Source organism: Mirounga leonina, unplaced genomic scaffold, assembly GCF_011800145.1.
Source record: "Mirounga leonina isolate KUSES-001 unplaced genomic scaffold, KU_Mleo_1.0 Mir_53, whole genome shotgun sequence".
NCBI lineage: Eukaryota > Metazoa > Chordata > Mammalia > Carnivora > Phocidae > Mirounga > Mirounga leonina.
In genome coordinates this window covers 32,234,401-32,254,127 of record NW_023270807.1, presented here as the reverse complement: position 1 = coordinate 32,254,127, position 19,727 = coordinate 32,234,401, and the positions used below count along the sequence as shown (strand labels likewise).

The following is a 19,727-nucleotide window of genomic DNA, read 5'->3' as shown; positions in this document are numbered from 1 at the left end:
CCTTACCTGAGTGCAAGGCAATAACATGCCAAAAGCTAAGAGCACAGCAGCAACGTAGAAATAGAGTTCGTGAAACTCAGAAAGTCAGAAGCCCGGCTGGAGAGAGCCAAAAGAACACCATAGGAACCAAAATAATCTGGGTGGCCTGGAAAGATGGCTACTGGGCTGTAAGACATAAAGAATTATATGGTGCTCAGATAAACTAGTCCCAACCCTTCTCATAAAACATCTGAAACCTGTTGAACCACTGATCTAACGAAAGCTATCACAAGCCTCAGAGCCAGCTCAACTACAGATCAGACTGCTTCAGCTTCATCACTTGCAGCCTGTCACAGGCATGGCATTTCTTGTTCTTCAGTAAATAATATTTACAGCCCTTTTACAGACAACTTCTGGCATAAAATTAAAAATTATGTGGTATATAAACAAGCAGGGTGATGCCATCCATCAATACAATAGTCAATAGAAGTAAACCCAAATGTGACCAAAATGCTGGAATTAGTAAATAAAAAATGTAATATAAATATATTTTTTAATTTTTTAATTTATTTATTTGAGAGAGAGAAAGAGCCCAGTGGGAGAGGGAGAAGCAGACTCCCCGCTGAGCAGAGAGCCTGACGCAGGGCTCGATCCCAGGGCCCTGGGATCATGACCTGAGCCAAAGGCAGATGCTTAACTGACTGAGCCACCAGGCACCCCTATAAATATATTTTTAAAACTAATGGAAAAAGTGGTCAACATGTGGATACAATGGGGAACTTCATTTCAGTAGAGTACAGTATTAAAAAAAGAGGAAATTCTAGGATTTAAAAATACAATATCATAAATGTAGAATTCATTCAGTTTATTTTACAGTAGCCTAGAAAAAGCAGAAGAAAGGATAGTGAATTCAGACTCAAATTAATTGAAATTATCCAAACTAAAATAAAAGGAGAAGAAAAAATTTGAAAGAACTGAGAAAAGCATCCAAAACCTGTGATCAAATGTACATGTACTGGATTCCAAGAAGTAGAATAGGAAGAAAACGTGGCCAAAGAAATATTTGAGGAGATGAATGTCAAGAAATGTCCAAAATTGATGAAAGATAAAATCCACAAATCCCAGACCAAAAAAAAAAAAATGTTGTGGATCTCAAATAGGATAAATACAAAGTCAAACATTTGAAAACCAAAGATAAAAGCAGACACCCTCACTCCTACCCCCACCCTACACACAAACACAGGCTATGTTCAGGGAAAAAAAACAATAATACTTATGACAGACTTCTCATCAGAATCAAGGAAAAGTATAATGACAATGGCATGACATCTTTTAAAATGCTGAAGGAAAAAGATAAGCAATTTCAAGAGAGTGTAGTGCAAATTATTTACATAAGTATTAAGATTCCTCTATTTTATTGGTTCTAAAATTGTCTTTCTCAAGCTTCACTGGGCAAGCCCTGTTCTTGGTTATCTTGGATTTAATATACCATGTAGCATATCCATCCCAATGATAACTTTCAAAATCCTATAGACTACTCAAATCACATTTCAATTTTTGAGACTAAGTTTAAGTTTAAAGTAATTAAATAAGCATCCATTCAATAGAAACAAATCACAGAGATACCACCTAAATAAATAAAATATATATTTAATTTGCTTCAGTAAAAAATAAAAATAGAATTCCATTACCTATATATAGATATAGCTTGTTTTCAGTTGTAAAAAATCATAGGGGTGGTTATGTGGAAATTACTTTCATGAATATGAGGCAATTTTTTTCTTCTTTCCTGTGACATACATGAATTAGAGCAATAGAAAATCATACACCCTTATGCTAATTTTTTTTTTTTTTTTCTGGGAGAATAGTGTGAGATGGCAGCTAACCCTCCAGCATTGTACTAGTTTAGGTAACACTAGCTACAGTAACAGATAAACCACCAAATCTTAGTGGTGCAACACAAGTTTATTTCTCACTTACCTAACAGTCCACATAAACATTTCTAGTCTGACAGTGACCCAGAAACTCAGCCTCCTTCTGTCTTGTGGTTCTTCAACATATGACTTTCAGGGTTCATCTGGAAACCAAGAAGAGAACCAAAAAGGTTGTATAATGCAATCAAACCCAATCTAAAGAAAAATGGGTTATCACTTCTTTTGTTTCTTTAGCCACTAGGCAATAAACTAATAGTGGACATTAATCACTAGGGCTCTAAAATTAGATATTTTGGATAAATTGAAAAACAATTCATGATTACTGGTAGCATAATTCATGAGTTAGTTTACCCTTTGTCCATATAATTGCTTCTGCCATTTTGCCCTGATGAAAAACATACAGCTCTACTAAATAACGGATTTTATTTTTCTCTTGTTCATTTTCACATGCAGAAGAACTAAGATTCTCTATTGAAATTAATTTTTATGGTATTCTGTGAAAATAGTTCTTTTCTGCTGAATTTAAAGTCTTCTTTACTTTATAATTCCACTTGAAATTTATGGCTCAAAATGTGATGTATCCCATGACAAATGTAACTTGAATTTATTTCGTCTTATAGTGGCTCCATCAGTCACTCAGGTAACTTCATTTGGACTGAATGCTTATGATTTTAATTACAAAGTAAACAGATACCATTATATCATATCATCACATAAAAATATGTAATGGAGATATTTGGGCAAGACAGTACCATAGTTCATGCTCTGATACACCCCTCTGCTCCAAATACATGCCAATAATATATTTTTTTTAAAGTTGTTTTAAAGAAAGCCAAAAAGTAACCCCTAGGTTAAAAAATATGATAAACAATTCTGTGGTTCAGAAATAGCAAAATACAAAGAGGTTAGCAGGAATAAGCTACAGGCCTGGGGATTTCCTAGTTTAGAAGCAGGCAGCATTAAGTAGGAGTTTTCTCCCTAATGGTATCAGGGATTTGAACTAGGTATCAAATGAAACTAGTGGCTATGGTGGGTCTGCCTTCTTCTCTGATAAAGGAGGCTCAAAACATAATACTACTGATCTTTACCTGTAGCTAAGAGTTATAGCAAGCTGTGAGGCTGGGGAGGCTGAAGGAGGAGAAAGTGTTGTGACTAGACATACTATTCCCTTGGTTGGATAACTGGATCCATAAGATTTCCACAGTTACCAAAAAGGAAAGTACCATCAACTTAAACTGCTATCCTAAGACCAATTTCTGTACTGCAGTGCTGGGACCCAATGGTGGGAACCACAAAAGATGTAAGGGAGGGGAGACACTGGAAGAGAGAAAAAAGTAAGAACATACTTAACAAACAAAAACATTTTCACTCAAAATTAGCCTGTAATCCAAAGTTCTAAAATATATGAAGAAACACAATTCTAAGAAAGACAACCCTCCAGATGAAATTAGTATTGTAAAACAGTCTAACAAAGACTTTTAAAAAGTATGTTTAAGAGATCAAAAGAAAAAAAAAATAAAGACCTGTCATTTGCTTAAAGCAGGAATCTGCAAACTAACTTTTGTAAAGTGCCAGGTAGTAAATATTTTTTGGCTTTACTGGCCATACAGTCTCTTTTGTAACGACTCAATTCTGCTGCTATAGTAGAAAAGCAGACATACGCAATATATAAATGAATGGGTTTGACTATTTCAATAAAATTTATTTATATAAATAACAGTGAACCAGATATGGACTATGAAACATAGTTGCATAGACCTCATTTAAATAACTATGAAATTATTTAAAAAACAGGTAGAAATGTAATAGGAGTTGGTATGTATGCAAAAGAAATAAACAACTAGAAATCTTGAAACAAAAAAATATGATCATTGATATAAAACAATGTTCAAAAAGAATTGATAAGTTGTTTTTTAAAAACAAAGTAAAAAAATTATATGCTTAAAACCGATTAAGGTTTTTGTAAAATTTGGGTAAAATATTAAAATATTACATAAATTTTAGAACTTGTTAAGAAAATAAGTATGATTAAGTAGGTATGTTAAAAATATATTTAAAAATAATCATTCAAACAATAAGAATATATGTTTTATAGCTTCCAACCTAGCAGAGGGGGATAAAAGTTAAAGAGTCAATTGGACCATACACAAACATCCTATTCTATCTAGACACATGAAAGCATTGCATTTCCCTGCCTGTTTGAATTCGGATATGTCCAAGTAACTTTTGGTCAATGACATGGGAGTGGGAGTGGCCTGTGTCACTTATAGATGGCAGCTCACGAGCTAAGTGAATGTTTGGCATAGTCTCCTTTCTCTGCCTCTCTTAGGAAGCATGTATTGAGATGGAGCCTGCATCAGTTTGGGTTTCTGAGTGACGAAATAAGTCAACCCACAATGATCATGTAGAATGAGTTGAGAAATAACCTTGTTTTGAAACCACCAAAAGTTTAGGCTTTGTTATTCCAGTATCCCAAGTTTTTCCTGACAGGTAGGCTCTAGCAGTCAAACTGAAACCATGAAAGGGGAAAATTAAAAGATAAAGAAAGAAGGCTGGCAAACAGAAAACAATGCAATTGTAGGACTAAATATATTATAAATCACAATAAAGGTAAGTAGATTAAATTTGTCCATTAAAAGATTTGTTGGACTAGATTAAAAATTATATGCTTTTTAAAAGCACACCTCAAAAGCACACACATACACAGTGCATTAGTTCACGTTTTCCAAGAAGCAGACACTAAGACAGGATTAAATGTGTAGGAAATTTATTGGAGAAAATGTCTGTAAGGACAAAAGGGGAAGGCGGGAATGAGGTGGGAGTCTTCTGACTGTGATATAGGTCTGAACCCTGTGAAGGACAGGGGGAAGGAAGGATGGAGTAGGAAGAGTCTTGGACTGCAGCACAGTTCCAATAAATTTATTGACATTCTAATCTAGAGTCCTTGAATCAAAGTCACCCAGTTGAGGGTCTACATGTCCCAGAAATGGGCCTGCATTAGTTCTCTTGATATGCTCAGTCTTTGACTGAGGAAAGTATGGCCTCATCATGAATATGGTGTTGAATCCAGAAAACCAGAAGCTGGGGCACCTGGCCAATTATGCTTCCTAATCAGGAAATCTGAGACATGCACTTTTATGGCTACTACAAGCAGACAGTTGTATATAAAGAAATGGGAAATTTCTATTAAGCTAAACCTAAAACAAAAGAAAGCAGCATAAGAATCATTATATCAAACAAAATAGCAGCTAAAAGCCTTTAAAGGAATAAAGAAAGTAATAATAAAAAGAGTCTGTGGTGGCTTTGTACTTGTCAATCCAGCTAAATTGGAACTAGGCTTCCCAGAATTCCCTTCCCTATGTATTTCCAGATTAGGGTTGGCCTCAATAGAAATTTGCATAACATTTGGAACTCAGAAGTTAAGTAATAGCTACTTTTGTGCTCTGCAGCTCAGCTGTTGCTGTGCCTGGGCAGCCCCTGTGCCCAGAGCTCCTCTGACTCCTGCTGGGTCTCCTCCTGAAGGTCCTTCAACTGTTGCATCCTTATACACAGTTCTATGGCAAAAACGCACTACTTCTCCTACAGGTCACCCTCATCATCAAAGGTCAAGCTAAGGCAGTGAAATAGAAACACAGGGTTCCAATTTGTCCACCAGGTTTCCAGCTTGTCCTCACTGGTTCCATTTTTTTTCTTGCTCTTCCAACTTCATGTCCATTTTCCTTCTTAGATGTTCCCCTACTGCCATCAAGTTCAGCACCAAATAAGAAGTATCATAGATAGTTTAACCAGAGTCCACAATTATATATGGTCTAACCCCTGTACTAAATCCCTCCCTCAACATTATTTATAGTGGTTCTGATTCTCTGATTATGCCCTAAATGATAGAAAGAATTACCAAAAATAATGGGACAATTAAAAATAACAAGGAGATCTCAGAGTTCTGGGGAAGATGGTGAAGTAGGAGGACCCTGATCTTACCTCATCACATGGATACAACTAGATAACAGCCACATCAGTGTAAATAACCCAGGAACAGCCTGAAGACTGGCAGAACAGACTCTTCACAACTAAATGTAAAGAAGAAGTCACATCAAAGATGGTAGGAAGGGCAGAGATACTATCAGGAGCTAGAGACTCATAGGACTGTCTACAGAAGGGAGGGATGCTGTGGATCCCAAGAGGGGAAAGAAAGAGATCGCACAGCAGGCACCCCAGCCATAGGGAACTGGCATAGGGAAGATGAATCCCCATAACATTTGGCTTTGAAAACCAAAGGGGCATAATTTCCTGAGTTCTTACAATCAGTGGGGCTTAACACCTAGAACTTAAAAAATTAGCAGGCTTTGTTCTAGGAGAGTCTGAAGGACAAGAGGAAACTGAGTCTCTGCCCTTAAATAGACAGCACAACAAATAGCCCTGCTGAGATACAGAATAGAAGCAGCTGAAAAACACATGGCGTATATAGGAAGGAGCTGGTGGGCATCAAGTCTCTCCCCCAACTCCCCTACCCTTGACATAAGGATACCTGCAGGAATTGGCACAGTGCCAACACTCTCAAAGTAACTTGCTAAAGCCATGCACCCCACCCCTGCATTCTCCTGCAGACCTGCCCCCTCCAATATGTCCTTGGCCAGAGCCCATCCAAACTAGTGCCACAAGCCTGGCAGTGTGCAAGCAGCCCCAACAAGTACCAGCACCACTCCAGTGACTTCTGCCCTGGGGAGAGGGGAAGATAACCACACACACCAGTCCAACTGCAGCCCCAGCAGTGGGCTGGAAGCAAACATCTGATCTGACTATAGGCCCCACCCACCAACAAAAGCTTCACAGGGTGCAAGACAGAGAAAGCATGCTGCAGTTCAGCGCTATTGCAACTCTGGCAAACGCCTGGTCTGACTCAACTCAACTACAAGGCAGCCCAAGACTGGCCCACTAACAACACAGGAACCAAATCCTGCCCACAACAGGCAAAGACAGCCACTGAAGATGAGTGGACGACAGGCAAAAGCAACTCAGCCACAACAGTAGGGTGCATGCAACACACATAGGAGAGACCCCTGAAGTGCCAGGTTCTGGTGAATAGGGGACATTGCAATGCAGGCCACTATAAGACCTCTTCTTCACAAGGCCACTACTTTCAAGAGCAGGTAACATAGCTGGCTTTCAAAACACACAGAAACATACAAAGACAGACAAAATGAGGAGACATGGGAATATGTCCCAAGGAAAAAAATGGGAAAAAATCAAAGTAAGAGACCTAAATGGAGATAAGTAATACACCTGATAGAGAATTTAAAGTAATGGTCATAAAGATACTCACTGGACTTGAGAAAAGAGTGGAGGACCTCAGTGAGACCTTTAACAAAGAGCTAGAAAACATAAAAAAGAACCAATCAGAAATGAAGAATTTAATAACTGAAATTAAAAATAAACTAGATGGAGGGATGCCTGGGTGGCTCAGTCAGTTAAGCATCTGACTGTTGGTTTCAGCTCAGGTTATGGTCTCATGGGACATGAGATCGAGCTCTGAGTTGGGCCTTGCACTCAGCTTGGAGTCTGCTTGAGACTCTCTGTCTCTGCCCCTCCCCTCAAATAAATAAAATCTTAAAAAAATATTAAAAAACTAAATTAGATGGAATAAATCGAAGACTAGAGGAAGCAGAAGAATGGGTCAGTGACCTGGAGGACAGAGTAATGGAAAACAATCAAGCTCAATAGGACAGAGAAAAAAAATTATAAAAAATTTAAATAGACTTAGGTAACTCAGCAACACCATCAAGCATAATAACATTCACATTATAGGGATCCCAGATGAAGAGAGAGAAAAGGGGACAGAAAAAGTATTTGAAGAAATAATAGATGAAACTTCCCAAATCTGGTGAAGAAAACAGAAATCCAGATCAGGAAGGCACAGAGAGCCCCCAACAAAATCAACCCAAGAAGGTCAACCCCAAGGCACCTAGTAATTAAAATGGCAAAAAGTAGTAATAAGGAGAGAATTTTAAAAGCAGCAAGAGAAACCAGTTACATAAAAGGGAAACCTCATAAGGCTATCAGCTGATTTTTCAGGAGAAAGTTTGCAAGTTAGAGGGGAGTGGCATGATATATTCAAATGCTGAAAGAAAAAACATGCAGCCAAGAATACTCTTTCCAGCAGGGCTATCATTCAGGATAAAAGAAGACATAAGGAATTTCCCAGACAAACAAAAGTTAAAGGAATTCATCACCACTAAACCAGTCCTACAAAAAATGTTAAAGGAGACTCTTTGAGAGGAAAGACCATAAGTAGGAGTAAGAAAAATAGGAAGCACAAAAGCAGTAAAAATAAGTGTATCTATTAAAATCAGTCAAGGATTTCATAAAAATTGATGTAAAGTATGACACCATATACCTAAAATGTGGGGTTGGGGGAAAGAGGGGTAAAGAATGGGTTCAAACTGAAGTGACTATCAACCTAATATAGACAGCTATATGCATAAGATGTCATATACAAACCTAATGGTACCACAAATCAAAAACCAGTAAGAGATATGCAAAAAAGAGGACAGGAATCCAAGTATATCACTAACGAAAGCCAGCAAACCATGACAGATGAGAGCAAGGAAAGAAAGGAACAGAGAAAAATTACAAAAACAATCATAAAACAAAAAACAAATGGCAATGAGCACATACCTATAATTAATTTGAATGTAAATGGACCTACACCAATCAAAAGACATAGGGTTAACAGAATGGATAAAGAAGCAAGACCCATCTATATGCTGCCTACAAGAGATTCATTTCAGACCTAAAGACACATGCAGATTGACAGTGAGGGGATGGAAAAGAATTTATCATGCAAATGGAAGTGAAAAGAAAGCCAGAGTAGCAATATTTATATCAGACAAAATACACTTAAAAAAAGACTAAGAAGAAACAACAAAAAAAAGACACTATATAATCATAAAGGGAACAATCCAACAAGAAGATAATACAGAATAGAGAAGACATACAGATTGCCAGTAGACACATGAAAAGATGCTCAACATCACTCATCATCAGGGAAATACAAATCAAAACCACAATGAGATACCACCTCACACCTGTCAGGATGGCTAAAATTAACACAAGAAACAACAGGTGCTGGCAAGGATGTGAAGAAAGGGGAACCCTCTTGCACTGCTGGTAGGAATGCAAACTGGTGCAGCCACTCTGGAAAACAGTATGGAGGTTCCTCAAAAAGTTAAAAATAGAACTATCCTATGATCCAGCAATTACACTTCTAGGTATTTACCCAAAGAATACAAAAATATTAATTCAAAGGAATACATGCACCCTGATGTTTATAGCAGCATTACCTACAATAACCAAATTATGAAAACAGCTCAAGTGTCCATCAACTGATGAATGGATAAGGAAGATGTGGTATATATGTATGATGGAATATTGCTCAGCCATAAAAAAGAATGAAATCTTGCCATTTGCAACAACATGGATGGAACTGGAGAGTATAATACTAAGTGAAATAAGTCAGTCAGAGAAAGACAAATACCATATGATTTCACTCATATGTGCAATTTGAGAAACAAAACAAATGATCAAAGGGAAAAAAAGAGAGAGGGACAGAGAGAGGCAAAGCAGGAAACAGATTCTTCACTATAGAGAACAAACTGATGGTTACCAGATGGGAGGTGGGTGGGGGGATGGGTTAAACAGGTGATGGAGATCAAGGAGTGCACCTGCTATCATGAGCAATGGGTGTTGTATGGAGGTGTTGAATCACTACATTGTACACCTGAAACTAATATTACACTATATGTTAACTCACTGGAATTTGAATAAAAGCTTTTTAAAAAGAATATAAAATAACTGAAAATATTTATGCACCCAATATGGGAGCACCCAAATACATAAAGCATCCAATAACAAACATAAAGGAAGAAAATGATAGTAATACAGTAATAGTAGGAGATTTTAACACCCCACTTATATCAATTGATAGACCAAACAAAAAAATCAACAAGGAAACAGTGGCTTGAATGACACATTAGCCTAGATGGATCTAACAGATACATTTAGACCATTCTATCCTAAAACAGCAAAATACACATTCTTTTGAAGTGCAAATGGAACATTCTCCAAAATAGATCACCTATTAGGCCACCAAACAAGTCAACAAATTCAAAAAGATTGAAGTCATAATATGCATCTCTCCAACCATAATACTATAAAACTAGAAATCAACCACAAGATAATATCTGAAAGAATGTAAATACATGGAGGTTAAATAACATGCTACTAAACAATGAATGAGCCAATCAAAAAATCAAGGAGGAAATAAAAAAAACACATACAGACAAATGAAAATAACACAATGGTCCAAAATCTTTGGGATGCAACAAAAGCTGTTCTCAGAGGGAAGTTTATAGCAACGCAGGCCTACCTCAGGAACCAAGAAAAATCTCAAAGAAACAACCTAACCTTACACCTAAAAAAGTTAGAAAAAGAAGAACAAACAAAATCCCAAACCAGTAGAAGGAAGAAAATAATAAAGATTAGAGCAGAAATAAGCAAAATAGAAACTAAAAGAATAATAAAACATATCAATGAAACCAGGAGCTGGTTCATTGAAAAGATCAACATAATTGATAAACCTTTAGCCAGATTCATCAAAAAAGAGAGAGAAGACTCAAATAAATAAAATCAGAATTGAAAGAGGAGAAACAGTAACCAACACCACAGAAATACAAAAGATTATAAGAGATTATGAAAAATTATATGCCAACAAATTGGACAACCTAAAAGAAATGGATAAATTTCTAGAAACATCTAATTGCCCAAAACTTAATCAGGAAGAAACTGAAAACTTGAGCAAACTGATTATCAGCAATAAAATTGAATCAGTAATCAAAAAACTCCCAGAAAACAAAAGTCCAGGACCAGATAGCTTCACAGATGAATTCTACCAAACATTTAAAGAAGAGTTAATACCTATTCTACTCCAACTATTCCAAATATAGAAGCAGAAGCAAAGCTTCCAAATTCATCCTATGAGACCAGAATTACACTGGTACCAAAACCAGATAAAGATACTACACAAAGAAGAGAATGACAGGCCAGTATCTCTGATGAACATAGATACAAAAGTCCTCAAAAAATACCAGCAAACTGAATCCAACAGCACATTAAAAAAATCATTCACCACAATCAAGTGGGATTTATTCCTGAGATGCAAGTGGTTTAATATTCACAAATCAAAACCTGTAGATGTTAGGGTTCTGCCTAACAAAATGTAGATGAGAAGACTCAAGTGTATGAAGTTTCAATTTCCCCCAAATTCATCTAAAAATTTGATGTGATTACAGCCAAAACTCTAGGACATTTTTAAGGAGTTTGACATAGTTCTAAAATGTATTTGGAAAATTAAAGGGCCAGGAATAGCTACTACAATTCTGAAGATGAGCATCAGACAAAGACTTGTCCTATCACATAGAACCTTCTATACTTAATGTGATTAAAACAGTGATGTAGAAGGCCAAGGATAGGCAAACTGACAAAGGATACAGAACACAAAAATCAGAAATAGACCCAGACATCTATCAAAAAGTAATGTGTAATGTAAGTATCATTACAAATTAGTAACAGTGAATTGTCCAATAAATGGTACAAGGATGATTGGTTTTCCTTATGGGAGAAAAATCAGATATCTACTCTTATCATATACAAAAGTAAATTTCAAGTTTAATAAATACCTAAAAGTGAAAACTAAAATTTTTAGAAAAAAAATGTAAAAAAAACTTTATGAATTTGAAATAGGGGAGAATTTCTTAAAATGTCAATGAACCAAAATTACTAAAAGAAAAGATTGATAAATGTGACTACATTAAAATTAAAAATAAAAACATTACTTATGTTCAAAGACACCAGGGACACAATGAAAAGCAAAGCACAGACTGGAATATGAAATCTACAAATACTCAGTTGTGCTCTTTGGTTTATATGAAATTAATTCATATCATATCTGATCTTTTTTATTTAAATGAATAGCTGTACTCGACCAGTGGAAATGACATCTCTACATGACTAATTTCCTATTTTTTCTAGTTTCTAAGTCTAACCAACTTTTATTTCATATATACTTTTTTAAAAACTCTTAAAATCTTATTAGTTTTATGTCAAAAATTTGTTGTCATTCTTCCACTGTTGAAAACATTTTTATAGTGTTACCCTGAATAACAACTGTCACTTCTAAAGTATTCAGTAACTGTAAATCAAATAAAATATAATCTACAGGCTTAGCCCTTATGTTAACAACAATGAGTAATGTATTAGCGGCAACCTGGGAGCTCTTTGTTATGCCAGAATTAAATCAAACAAAGAGAACTTTCACAGGATTTCATCTTGAGTTGTGTCCTCAGTCCCAGACCCACTTCATCAGAAGTGCACCTTACATTTTCTCTCCTACCCCTTCTCCTTAATTATTTGGCAGAGATCATTTTTCCAGGCCAGTAGTAAGGATTTTTTTTTAATTAGCTAGGGAATGGGGTAGTGTTCGGAGCACAGGGAGTCTAAATTACTAGCACTGCTACATTCCCATTTCTAGTACCATATGGTTAAAATATGCTGAAGGGAAAAGCAACATATGGTTTATCTCTTTCCCTAGAAATTTCGATTTAGTAGTGACATACTTGGTAACAGTTTGAAATGGAGAGATAGCATTTGAAGAAGCCTGGGAGAAGTTGTTCTATTAAGGTCCATTGACACACTAGTGCAAAAAGGGTCTCATCCAGTGCCCCCCTACAGTCATCACAAGAAGAAATACCATGTCAGAGAAACTGGGGCTTGGAGACAAGGGAATCTTCAGAGTGGAGTGATTTCTAGCACCCAGGGGCACTTACAAAGTTAGAGGTAAGTGAAAGGAACCATCAACCATAACATTTCTAAACTTCCACTGTGCTTCAGTTACAACCTGAGTCAGTGGAGTAACTACATTCAGTAAACGATTACAAGAATAAACCATGTTCTGTATAATTCAGGATATGCTTTTGTTGCATCTTTATTGCCTATATATTTATTATAGCGCCTGTATGCTTTTTTATGCTAATACAGGTTTTGGATTAGGATAGAAGGAAAGAAATTGCTATTTGCACGTGTGTGTGTGTGTGTGTGTGTTCATTCTTCTGAAATTCATCTGGCTGTCTGTAGAGACAGGACCAAGCAGATTTTGAAATCAGACAGACCTAGGTTGAATCCTGCTTCTCCCACTTATGTATCATGACCTGGACAATTTACTTAGTGAACCTCAGTTTTCTTGTCTGTAAAATAGAATTTATAATACCTGCCAGCAGTAGTAAAAAGAACTAAGGATTGCTTAAATGTGTAAAGTATAATTAGATAATATAATAATAACATAACAAATAATTGTCTTTTCTACTGGCAGGATAAACTGATAATTGACTGTCCATTTTTTCAGTATTCTCTCAGGTCTTTTAAATGTTTGGCAGTGTCATTATCTGAAAGAACTAAAATATTTCTACAATTGCATATGTACTCTCTTGAAAGAAAATTCCTTAAGATATGATGAACTATTTTGTTCTCATTACACTTAAAATTTGTGCTCATAATTAAAATGTATTGAAGCTATAAAACTGGTTTAAGTGCTGTTTATATAAATTTAACCTAGATGTATTCACATCTATCAACAAGAACATATTATTACATGTCAAGGATCTTACGAAATATTGAGCATATTCTTGATTGAAAATCTAGAATCCAGAAAATAGTGGGTTCTGAGTTTAACTTTCTGATAACTTAATCAAAGATGCACACACAATAGATTAAAATATAAGGTCTTCATCAACAGATTCAAAGACTGTTTTAGATGAACCCATTTCATTCATTCAATCAAAAAAAGAGCCAACCAGATTTTAATTACTCCTCTATTTGGTCACTAAAGAAACAAGGAGCTCACAAGCCAGGGGTCTTCCATCGCCATATCCTTCCATCACTCAACTGCCTTCCTCCATTTAAGCCTCTTCTGAATTACCAATTCCTCCAAGAACTCAAATTTCTATACAAAAGTAGTAAATTCCCCTTGTCACCTCTTTCTTTAACTACACAACACTTGGGAATCCCTGAAGTCATTCTTAAATGGACACATACTTTCTTGAACATATTAGTAAATTGTTTAATTACTAGAATAACTCCCCAACTAATTAAATATTTTCTAGGTATCTATGTTATTTGCATTGATATCAACTGTATTTATTTATTTATTTAGATATCAATGGTATTTTTTTTAAAGAAAGAGACTACCTATTAACTTGCTCATTATAAGATAAATAATGGTGCCACATGAAAGTTACTTAGTTGCTTTTGTATTAAGTAATAACTTCTTCGCTGTATTTCTTTTTCTGTTGAAAGTAATAGTAATCATAGGAATGTAGAAAAGCTATTGACTGGACATAAGGATTACTGTGCAAAAAGGTTCCCAAGACAGCAAGATCGGTCAGGGAAGGCAGTTTCAGGAGAGATGAAAGATATAACTGTGAGCAGTAGGAGATGGGTTTGAAGGTGCTGAGTGGGGATAATGGAATAAAGCAGAAGAAATTCGTGACAGCATGACACCTTCCCTGGTGCTGTTTTACTACCAGAACTTAAGTAAAATGAAAATATTCAAAGGAAGTAAAAGTGATACAAATTTAAGATGGCTGAAAAAGAATGAAAGAAAATTCCTAGAGAGTCAACTGTAGATTTTGTTATAATTCAGCAGCCAAAGGCTAGCAAATCCTTGTTTGGGTGGTTCTAACTGCTAGCAGGTCTCCATCTGCATACTCCAAAGATTGTACTGATTACTTTTTAAATTACCTTCCTGGTTGATAAATTAATCTATGATCACTACCACATCATTTTAGAAACGTTTTAATGAAGTGCAATATTCATACAAAAAGCACATATATCATAAACATACTACTTGATGAATTTTCACAAAATAAACACACCTGTGTAATCAGCACCCAGACTAAGAAACTGAACATTACCAGCACCCCAGAAGCCCTCCTGTACACGAGGGTATCAATTATGCGGACTTTGAACAGCATAGATTAGCTTTGCCAATTTTAATACTTTATATAAAGCACTCATACAGTATGCATTCTTTTGAGTGGCTGGCTTTTTTCACTTAATATAAAGTGGTTTGGGGGATTCATCTGTACTGTGGCAAGTAATAGTAGGTCTTTTGTTTTCATTGCTGTATAGCATGCTCTTGTGTGAATATACCACAATTTATCCTTCCATTCTAATGTTAGGGGCATTTGAGTAGTTTTCATTTGGGGGCTACTATGATAGTATTACTGTGAACATTACATGCCTATAAAATTATAATTAACTACCACATTAAACAATGTTCCTTGGGAAATAATATGTTCACATTTTCAATTTAATAAATGCTTATATGTTATTTTATACGCACTAGCCTATATTCTCAGTACTTTATAAATATTTATTTATTTTATCACCTTCTTGACCATCCTATGAGGTAATAATAAATTACAATTCCAATTTAACGGAGGAAATGGAAGCACAAGCTAACATAGCTAGTGAATGGCAGAAGCAGAATTTAAGTCCAGGTAGTCTAGCACTATACTCTGAGATTGACTTTTAAAAATATTTCTAATGTGCACTAGTAGATATTGAACTATTATTAGTTCCCTTCATTCCTTGGCACTTGGGCAATGGAGTTTGCTGTCATGGGTGGTTAGAGCTATGGTGCCCAGAGTGTCCTCCGTGAGTGAGACTCTTGGGTATTTCTGCCATCAGAACCCTGTATTTTTCTTTCCATGGATCCTGTATATTGGCCTAAACTTTTTCCTTTCCACAGTAACTATCTGAGCTTCTGAGAAGGTTCTTTCTGCTCTTTGCCCACTAAGAAACACCACACAGTTTCACAACTTCTCCCTGCATTTCCATAGGCTTTGGGAAACTGTGCAATGGAATTGGGAGGTATACACATGCATCCTTCTCAGGCTAGCCCACCCACAACTGTTTTCCCTTCTCAGGGCAAGATAAGAAACACAGAAGTATACTCCCCTAGTATTTTTCATTCTTTTATTCATACCAAAAATTTATTTAGCACATACGAGGGAACCAGAAAGTACTAGGTATTGTGGTAAATATAAAAATGGACTAAAAAAGAATCAGTGATCTTAAGAAGTATACAGGCCAGGAGAAGAAATGAATGGGATTTCATTCTTTAAAGTATGGTATATGAAATACATGTGAAGGGGTGATATTTAGAAGATTTAACACCTATCAAGATATAAACATCGGCCAAGCAGAATGTATATCACGCAGAGACAACGGCATGGCAGTGTGCAGCTTCTGAATAGCAGCCTGGCATGTCCAACGGACAGGACTGGACAGAAGGCTGTAGCCAGAACATGGAACACTTCGAATGCCAAGAGACATGCCTTGACTCTATTCTCAAAGTCCCACAGAGTCACCGAGCAGTTCTGAGCACGGTTATGGTACAATAGGGCTATGTTTAGGGACTTTTTTCTCAGTCCTTTAGCCTACTGGAGACCCAAGGCCACAGAATAAAGATTGCTCTTTCTTATTCTGTGATTTTATTTCTCAACAACCCATGACCCAAGCACTGGCTTATAATTTTTTCATTCACTATGTCTTTCTCAAAGTCCACAAAGACCAGATCTGGTTAGTGGTGTTTGGACATTTGGAATATTGCAGGGTTGTCATCCATCAGGAAGCAGACAGCCAGCTGAGCTTTTGACTTGTGTGTGCCAGAGAACAACTGAAATACAAAGCTCACAAGGGGATGTACAATATGACTGGAATTTCCCTCTGCCAGCTGGCTGCTCTGACACTGGTGCTTCTTTTCATAACGTTTCCCACTTTTGAGGCTACTAAGTAAGGAAGCAAAGGTTAAGCTGGGGGCGGGGCAAATCCCAGTGAGTGAAACAAATGAAGGAATGTGGAAAGAGGTCTCAGAGACACACTTCTTTTGAATTAAACTCCATTAGAAGGTTCTCTTCAGCACTTATTTTTTCTTAAATTTGCCCTTTGGGGACATAGTTTGCTAAATTCTCCCATATGAACTGAGCCCTGTTTCATCCACCAAGGATTAGCTGGCTAAATTTATCAGCTTGGCTTATAAGACAGGGTTGAAAAATCTCTTGGCACACTATCTGCAGGGAGGATGGCATGGTGGGGAGAGTGTGAGCACTGGTCTGAGATTGCTTGGGTGTGACTTTTGGCTCTGCAGTATGCTGTAAGGTCTCGGAAGGGTTTCTTTCTTTTTTTTTTCAAGATTTTATTTATTTATTTGACAGAGAGAGAGAGAGAGCACTAGTAGGGGGAGTGGTAGGCAAAGGGAGAGGGAGAAGCAGGCTCCTCACTGAGGGATCATGACCTGAGCCGAAGACAGACACTTAACTGACTGAGCCACCCAGGCGCCCCTCAGAAGGGTTTCTTATTGTCATTTTTCTTATCTGTAAAATGAATATGATAATGTTAACTACCTCATATGTGGTAGTGAAGGTTAAATGACTTTCAATGTATGGAGAAAAGAACCTGACACATAGTAAGCACACACACACACAAAAGTGAGTTGTTTCATAATTATTATTAATTATCATTATTACCTTGTGTTTTCCTGTGTCTCTTTCCATTCTTTAACACACTTTTTTTAATGAAGACTAAGTATCTATAAGCCACAAACTGCTAAAGATTCATGTATCTCTCCAAAGCATAAGTCACTAAAACAAACAAACAAAAAACACCTAAAACAAACAAACAAAAAACACCTAAAACATAGAGAAATGTAATAGAAAGTCAGATTTTTGCATTTTTTTTCCTATAAGATGACAAGTCTCCATTAAGACCTCTTTCTAATTTTCCGGACAAGCCAGGCTGTTCTGAATGCAAACAACTAATAATTCTCTAATCAAAGATATGATAAGATCACTAAAATACCAGCTAGCTTATTGAATGAAAGTATTTAATCAATATTATTGATTACTCCTAAAGCAGTAAATGTGAAAGTGTCACATTTAGCTGGACAAGTAACCCTTTCTTCCTCAATGGTCCTCAAGGTGTACTTGTAAAGGTGTGCTGTGCAGAGAACCACCTTCCCAGAGGGGGTAACACTGGCCAGTGATGTACCTCACATATAATATACCCATTATAAAAGGGAAGGTTGCTTATATGCTACGGAATGGGAAAACCCATCTATCTGGAAATCATGTGATTTTTTTATCACACTATTGATTTCTGAGTGACTTTCTTTTGAAATTATTTGCTTTTTGCCTTACATTGGTCATCTGTAAAATGGTAATGATTGAAATGATTTTTCCTTACAATGACCCTGATGTATCTTTAAAGATTAAAAACAAAATAAAACTGTGAAGTGCTTTGAGTTCCACAAAGCAATCAAGGATTGGTACTATAGAGCATATCATGCATATCGACAGATGGCACTCTTTGTTAGTTTCAGTAGTATCTGCACGACCAGCTAATTGTTGTGTTATTTTATAAAGAAGTAGGTCAGCAGAAAGCACCAAGCTGGAAAAAAAAAAACAAAAAAACCCAACTAGAATGTGTGTGATGATCAATTCTTTGAATTATTCATTCTCATCATTGATTGCTTAATTGAGTAATATGGATACAAAATTCCAAAGTGCCCTCCAGAACTCAAGATATTAAGACAACAGCAAGTTTCTCTAGTCTCTCTGGCTTGGAAGGATCTGTCTAAGATAGATAACGGATTCTGTTTTAAAAGAGAACCTGGCTAGGAGCCCCTGATGAAGCTTTTCCTAACTTCTCACTCATTCATTTGAAGTTAAAGAAAACTGTGAAAATACAATGCAAGAAAACAAAGACACTCAGGCAAACCTGTACCAGGATCTGGGAGGCATCTCCAGGGATGTCAAACAACTGGAAAGAGAAAGGAAGAGCCCTGAAACAGGGTACGCTGGGAATTTTAGTTTTCATGCACTACAACTTCAGATGGGCAGAAAAATCCGGAATTGAGGTTTAGGTTTAGGAAGAAGTCTCTGTCATAAGCCAACAGAATTTTCAACTACAACATATAGTAAGAATTATGCTAAGAACTGGCATATTAGCCTAACAGTGGAAAAATGGTGGTGCTAAGATCTACTGACATACCACTTGCATTGGGGGAAAAAAAAAAGGTCATCTAATTAAGTGAAAGTAGACAAAAAGACCCCAAATCCACAACAAATTGAAAATGGTGTAATTGAAGGAAAAGAGAAAAGGAACATAATTCTCAATTCCTATATTAAAAAGCATACTTTTCAAAGTTACTTTACCTACTTTAGAAAGATGTTTGTCATCCTTTATAAGATGCAAGAAAACATTTTCTCTATCAAATAGAAGTCAAAATTTAAATGGAGAATGAAAGAAAAAATATGATAAATTATGAGACATGACTGATAAGCAAAAGACATACAAAACAACTAAAAACACAAATGTTACTCAGAAATTCCACTCACAGACATGTACCTAACCCTAAAGAGATTCTTTTATCTCATACCTTATATCTGTATCAGGAGTTATATATGTGAATGTTTATCATGTAGTAATTTGTAATAGCGAAAATTTAACCATAACTGAAGTCCATAAGCAAAATAGTGGATAAAGAAATACATTCTTAAATATTTTAAATATCAGTAGTTCAATTGCATCCACAACAAAAGCAATACACTCCAGAATTTGCACTAAGAGATCTTAAGGACAAAAAAATAGTTTTTTTAGAAAGCAGAGGAAAATAATGAAAAGATGAAAATCCTAAGAAAGGAG

General features: G+C 36.1%; 1 long non-coding RNA gene across 1 annotated transcript in view; it reads right to left on the bottom strand.

The window, feature by feature from the left end:
• Window positions 1-1,255: 1,255 nt before the first annotated feature.
• LOC118001257 overlaps window positions 1,256-19,727 on the bottom strand; it is a 37,795-nt gene continuing 19,323 nt past the window's right edge. The window contains exons 2-3 of the long non-coding RNA XR_004676661.1: window positions 1,960-2,056; window positions 1,256-1,319 (exon numbers count right to left, since the gene is read on the bottom strand). This is a non-coding gene — a long non-coding RNA (uncharacterized LOC118001257). The remainder of the gene's footprint in view (window positions 1,320-1,959; window positions 2,057-19,727) is intronic.